The sequence below is a fragment of the Orycteropus afer genome, unplaced genomic scaffold, assembly GCF_000298275.1.
Source record: "Orycteropus afer afer isolate SDZICR_OR568_19922 unplaced genomic scaffold, OryAfe1.0 scaffold00247, whole genome shotgun sequence".
Lineage (NCBI taxonomy): Eukaryota > Metazoa > Chordata > Mammalia > Tubulidentata > Orycteropodidae > Orycteropus > Orycteropus afer.
Genome location: NW_006921834.1, coordinates 173280 through 180824, shown reverse-complemented (window position 1 = coordinate 180824; position 7545 = coordinate 173280). Strand labels below are relative to the sequence as shown.

The 7545-nt window shown below is 37.4% G+C and overlaps 1 protein-coding gene across 1 annotated transcript in view; it reads left to right on the top strand.

Moving 5' to 3' along the window:
* The window catches only part of LOC103204299 (olfactory receptor 6C74-like), a 26461-nt gene that overhangs the window by 17417 nt on the left and 1499 nt on the right, over window positions 1-7545 (top strand).

Genomic DNA, 7545 nt, shown 5'->3' with positions numbered 1-7545 from the left:
GAGTTTCTAGAAACATAAGACCTACCTAAACTATCTCAGCTGGAGATAGAATACTTGAATAGACCCATAACAAAGAAAGAAATTGAAGAGTCCATTAAAAAAAAAAAAAAAAAAACTTCCTGAAAAAATAGTCCTGGCCCTGATGGCTTCACTGGAGAATTTTACCAAACATTCAGGGAAGAGTTGACACCTATACTACTCAAGCTATTCTAGGACATAGAAAAAGACAGCATACTTTCAAACTCATTTTATGAAGCAAGCATTCAAACTCATTTTATGAAGCAAGTATAACACTGTTACCAAAACCGTGGAAAGACACCACCAAAAAGGAAATCTACAGACCAATAGCTCTCATGAATACATATACAAAAATCTTTAACAAAATCCTAGCCAACAGAATTCAACAACATATCAAAAAAATAATACATCCTGACCAAGTGGGATTCATACCTGGTATGCAAGGATGGTTTAACATCAGAAAAACAATCAATGTAATCCACACATAAACAAAACAAAAGAACCTATGATCATATCAATTGATGCAGAAAAGGCATTTGATAAAATACAACACCTGTTTCTGTTCAGAACTCTCAACAAAATAGGGATAGAAGGGAAATTCCTCAATATAATAAAGAGCATATGTGCAAAGCCAATGGCCAAAATTATTATCAGAGGAGAAAGACTCCAAGCATTCCTCTTATGAATGGGAACCAAACAAGGATGCCCTCTGTCACCACTTCTATTTAATACTGTATTGGAAGTCCTAGCCAGGGCAGTAAGCAAGAAAGAGAAATAAAAGGCATCTGAATTGACAAAGATGAAGTAAAGCCGTCTTTATTTGTGGATGACATGATCCTATACATAGAAAACCCAAGAGACTCAGCAAAAAAACTACAAGAACTAATAGAGAGGTTCAGCAAAATGGCAGGATGCAAGATCAACATATAAAAATGAGTTGGATTCCTCTACATCAACAAAGAGTCCTCTGAAAAAGAAATAAGGGAAGCAATACCATTTATAATAGTTACCAAAAAGATAAAATATTTAGGAATAAATCTTACCAGAGACACAAAAGTCCTATACAAAAAAAACTATAAAGCACTACTACAAGGAACTACAAGGGATCTACGTAAATGGAAGAACTTGCCTTGTTCATGGATAAGAAGACTGAATATTGTGAAAATGTCAATAGTACCCAAAACAATCTACAAATTTAATGCAATTCCTACCTAGATACCAACAACATTTTTTAAGGATATGGAAAAACCAATTACTAACATCATATGGAAAGGAAAGAAACCTCAGATAAGTACAGCACTACTGAAAAAGAACAAAGTGGGAAGTCTCACACTCCTGGATCTCAAAACATAGTATACAGCCACAGTAGTCAAAACAGCATGGCGTTGGTACAATGATAGACAAATAGACCAATGGAACAGAATAGAAAACCCAGAAATAGACCCATCCATTTATGGAGAGCTGATCTTTGATGAAAGATCAAAATCCGTGAAATAGGGAAGAGATAGCTCCTTTAATAAACAATGATGGCAAAATTGGATATTCACTTTCAGAAACAAGCCCCATACCTCACCCCATAGACAAAAATAAACTCTAAATGTAAAACCCAAAGTTCATCAAAGATGAAATAGGGGCAAATCTAGGGGCCCTGATTTATGACATAAATAGACTATCAAGCATAACCCAGAATGCACTGGAGGTGGAAGAGAAACTCGATGACTGGGACCTTTTAAAAATTAAATTCTTATGTGTATCGAAAGTTTTCTCCAAAAGGGTAAAAAGAGAACCTACAGATTGGGAGAAAATATTTGCCTATGACATATCTGACAAGGGACTTATCTCCAAAATTAACTGAAAACTTCAACACCTCAATTCCAAAAAGACAAATAATCCAGTTCACAAATGGACAAGGAACATGAACAGACACTGCACTAAAGATGATAAGCTGGCAGCCAACAAACACATGAGGAATTGATCACAATCATTAGCCATTAGAGAGATACAAATCAAAACAATGATGAGATTATCATCTCACCTCAGCAATAATAGCAAAGTTCAACAAAACAGAAAATAACAAATGCTGGTTAGGTTGCGGAGTGATTGGAGCTCTCATACACTGTTAGTGGGATGGTAAAATGGTACAAGCATTGTGGCAAATGGTATGGCATTTCCTTAAAAAACTGAAAATAGAAATATCATTTGAACCAGCAATTCCATTACTAGGAATATATCCTAAAGAGATGAGAGACAGGACACAAACAGACATGCACACCTATGTTTGTTGCAGCACAATTCACTATAGTAAAGAGATGGAAACAGTATAAATGCCCATCAAGAGACGAATGGATAAACAAATGAAGGTATAGTCACACAATGGAATATGATGCTACATTAAAGAACAATGAAGGATATGTGAATCTTCTCACAATGTGAATGAACCTGGAGGACATTATGATGAGTGAAATAAGTCAATTGAAGAAGGAAAAATGTTGTCTGAGCTCATTACTGTAAAAAGTCAAAGAAGGGTTTGCTCAGGGAAGGTAACTCCCTTTGCAGGTTACCAAGGATGGGAAGGGAGGAGAGGGGAAAGTTTCGGACTAGATGGGGGTCACACACTGAGTTGGGTAAGGAGTGGGATGGTATGGAAAGAGTCTGTGACCAGCATGATAACATTGGGGAAAGGGAGGACAGTGAATTGTGCACATAAGATATAGATGACAGAGGCTAATACCAGTATATCCAAAGTAATGCATTACCACTAACACTAAGCACCAGGCTACAGATAAATACATAGATAACTGAGAAGATCAGATGGGGGTCGGTGAACAGAAAACTCTAGACCAATGATAGGTTCAGTTGAGATAATCTTGCACAGATATTAGTGATACAAAATAACCACAGCCATTACAGAAGGAACAGAAGACAGACATGGAGCAATCCCTCATAGACAGCCAGACACTGTGGAAGAGAGACCTACCAGATATGCCAACTCAGGACCATAGTATTGGGAGACACCAGACTCAATCAGCACAGCATAATACATAGAAAGGTTCCACAACCTGCTTTTGTGAATAGTTACTGGGGTCTTAAAAGCTTTCGAGCAACCATCTAAGATGCATCTAATTATCTCCTATTGTCAAAAGCGAAGAAGAGTGAAGAAAACCAAAGACATTTGGAAACAAGCAGCCCTAGGACATGATGGATCTTGAAACCAGAAGAACTAGATGGTGGCTGGGTTCCAATGCCAACCACTTGGGAAGGGATCAAAACTGGAGATCCTGGATAGAGTGGGAAGAAAAAACATGGAACAAATTAAAAAAACAAAATAATGACCAGAATTATTGGTCCCCCAATACTATGGCCCTGAGATACACTTTAGGTCTGAGATAAAACTCACTCCCAAGAGCTAGCTCTCAGCCCAATGATAAGACTTACATGCAGAAGATTCAACACAGGACAATGCACCCACCTACTCTACAGAGATACATCCATTGAAGCAATCGTCCATGGGACACCAGAGGGACAACATTCACACAGAAGAAAAGCTGGACAGACAGGAACTCATAACTTAGAAAGGCACAGGGATGGGGGGGTCATTGGGAAGGGAGAAGAGGAGAGTAGGGTAGCATTGGGGGTGGTAATTGGGGAGTTAAACCAAATGTACATGAACTGTTGAATGTAAAACAAATTCTGCTCTGTAAATTTGCACTTAAAGCACAGTAAAAAGAAGAAAGAAAGAAAGAAAGAAACCCTATGGGGCAGTTCTACTCTGTCCTATAGGGTCACACACAAAAATAAAAGTAGGACATTATAAAAATCTATTTTGAAAATTCAAGATGCTATCTAGATGATTGCTTTCCCTAACATCAACTCCAGATTAGACTGATAGGCTCACCCTCCAAGTAATAGCCTGATCTCAAGGGAGCCCATAGTATTTATGCTTAATTTTGGTTAAGCTGGAGTTCCTGGGTGGTGAAAAAGGTTAGCTGCTAACTGAAAATTTGGAGGTTGGATTACACCTAGTGGCAACACAGACAAAAGACCTGGTGATATGCTACCAAAAAAATCAGTCATGGAAAATCCTATAGAGTACCGGTCTACTCTGACACATATGTGACTGCCATGAGTCAGAACTGACCCACCTGCAACTGGTTAGACGACAACAACAACAACAACAAAACAAACTCACTGCCATCAAGTCGATTCTGACTCATAGTGGCCCTCTTTGGGTTTCCAAGGCGGTAAATGTTTACGGAAGTAGATTGCCCAGTCTGCCTTCTGAGGAGTGGCTGGTAGGTTTGAATTGCCAAACTTCTGGCACTACTCCACCACTGCAACTGGTTACTGGCTTATAGAAATGTTAGTACCTCATGCACCTGACCTTTACACATGAAAGATTTGGTTATGAGTCAAGATTGATTGGGGGGCAGGGGAAGATGAAGTTATAGCTACTGGAAAGGAGCATGCAGATTTTCTGAGAGTGGAAGGATAGTAATAACCTAGCTCTTCTGGAGGAAATGCCTTAGGCCTTCTAAGACAGTAGGAAGGAAGGAAGGAAGGGTCTTAATGATCTTTGTCTTTCAGAGCTGTCCCTACACTCTTCTTTCAGAAAAAAAAATACTCCAGAGCAGACTTTGCCAACTGCTACAAGTGCCTTAAATTAAATGACTGCTGGGTTAGCTTTCCTCCCCCAGATGACTCTGATCATAACAGAAAACAAGGGATGCTTTAGCTCCTGTGTCCATTCTCTAACACAACTCATCTGGATATCTTCCCCACTTTTGTTCTCAGCCATTAAGTGGGTCAGAAATATGCCACATGGCTGATAACATGGACAAACAGGAAAGATTAAAATAACTGCCATCCAGCAGACCTTGCAAAATTAAGGCCTTAAATTTGATCCCCTAAGGCTTACCAAGAAGCCCTGGTTGCACAGTGGTAAAGCACTTAGCTGTTAATTGAAACGTTGGCACGTTGAACCCACTAGCCACTCCATGAGAGAAAGATGTGACAGTCTGCCTTTGTAAAGATTGCAGCCTTGGAAACCCTATGGGATGGGTCTACTCTGTCCTATATGGTCATTATGAATTAGAATCTACTAGACAGTAATGGGTAAAGGTTTATCAGTTAGCTTATAATCTATGTTGTTAACTTGGATGGCCCCATAACAAACTGTAAACATTTTTATTTGCATGTGTCTTCATACACCATGGATTTGTACTTCTTGTGTTAAGGCCTGATATTGACTTCCCTCCTTCCTGAACACAGTGTGACTTGCCCCTTAAGAGCAGTAAAAGAGACTTGCAGATTGACCAAAGAGGTCAAGAGGTCAAGAGAATGATGAATTAATGGAAAAATTACCAAAAGTCAAGTGGATTTAGAAATGAGGGTAGATTTGTTCCAAGACAATTTCCCATGGTTTTGAAACATCTTGGACAGCTCTTATCCTGGACTATCTTTTCAAATATCTTTTATAACAGACTGCGTTGGACGATATAAATAGCATCTTCTTCACTTCTCAAGGACAAAAGGCAAATGAGGTTTCTAAACAAGATATTGAAGGTATTGTGTCCTAGAGGAAAAAATTAGGTAGGTTTGCAAGCAGCCCCTTTAAAATGAGGTATTTACTAGACATGAAGATTCTCAAGGGTGACACAAACCACATTGTGTATGCAACATCCATGAGGGCTCCCTTCCATTTGCCACCAATAGGGTGAGAGAGAAAAAGGGATTGAAACAAACATGAAGCTCATGCTGCTGCCATGCAATCTTGTCTTCTGTCACTATCTGTGACATGATAGTGGTTTGTGTATTAGACTGTAATAGACTAGACACTTTGTAGTAGACCCTTTGCAATAATAAAATAAATTTGACAGAATGTGAGAAAGATAAATATCTCACTAGTTTAAGCAAGACAGAAATTTATTTCTACTCCATTTAAGTGTTCAGGCTGGTATGTTGAAATTGTTTAATAAATTGATTGTGTCTTTTGAGCTAGTGTGGAATGCTATGGTAGGATCCTGAGTATGTTCTGTCTTATTGATTAGTCATCGTTAGTGTGTTGGCTCATTCTCACGGTTCAAGATGGCTTCCCATAACATCTACATTACATGAGATGGGGTAAAGAAGTGGAGGACAAACCCCTTTTATCAAAGGGCAGTACTTAGAAGATGGACAAATTATTTCCATTTACATCCATTGACTAGAACTTAGTCATACAGACATAACAATTTGCAAGAAAAGCTAGGGCTTGGAATCTTCATTCTGGTTAACAAAATTCATAGCTAACTATTTGATTATTATGGTAGAATGGCAGAATTTTACTTGTCATGAAATATTAGTTTTTAATCCATGAGACCATGTAACAAAATACTACTTGCAGGAAGGATAGCTTCCAGAAAATAAGCTGAAGGGTATATGGGATATGTAATGTACCTGGAGAATTAATAATGACACTTTTAACTTGAGTTACAATTTTGTTTATGACAGGCTCTGTCCTCCACCTTATATTCTCACTTTTTATTCCCATATAAAATAATATTTCCTCTTTTTGCTACCAAATCAGTATCTATGTATCTGGGATTTGAAAACATCAGTGTGTGGGAAGACAAACACATTCAAGTAACCTATACTGAATTCTCTGGAGATGTAGTTAAAGAAGAGCATGTGTGTGTGTGTGTGTGTGTGTGTGTATGTGTGTGTGTGTATTTTAGGTTTTAATGCCTAGAGAGAACACTTTTATAACATACAAATTAGTGGTCCTTTGGGAAATGATGTCCTTGGATCTCTCTCATACCTTTGAGAATCCTTCATAATCTTTACATAGTTTCCTGCAGAGCACAAAGAGATGCAATATGCCATGGGATCAAGAGTTGATTAACTTTTATACGGCACTGTGGATAATACTTAGAGAAGCATTTGGTATATAAATAAGCACATTTAATGCACTAAGTATTTGCCACAAGACAGCTGATAAAAACTTCCCAAGATTGTCATTTAGAAGTGAAAAATAACAATCACAGATTATGTGGTACAGTGAGGTCCATGTGGAGAGAAATGATGTGTTTATGTGCTCTGTGCAGAAAATAATTAAAGACTTAAATAATGTACCATAGATGATTTTGCCTGTATAAATCTGTCTGTATCTCATCTTAAAGAAAGCTGTTTGTGATTTTAACTGTATTTGAAAGATTGATTTATGACTCAAAAGATGAAAATTTAGTATTTGTAAAATATGAAGATAATACTTCCTTTTAGATATATTTTTACCCATTTTTTTTTACCATATAAACATTAATTATTTCTTTTGTTTTTCCAACTTTTTTGTTTTCTTTAGGGAAAATGGTGAAAGGCGGTGAATAGTATACAGTGATAATTTAATATTGAAAACTTTTTCTTCTGCAATAGTCATTGAATGTCTTCAACTAAACAAAGTTCTATTCATAACATTGTAATCTAATGGTTTTATAATATGAATATCCTATGAACAATGCTTGGTGTAGATGATTGTTGATTTTTGACAAAGTA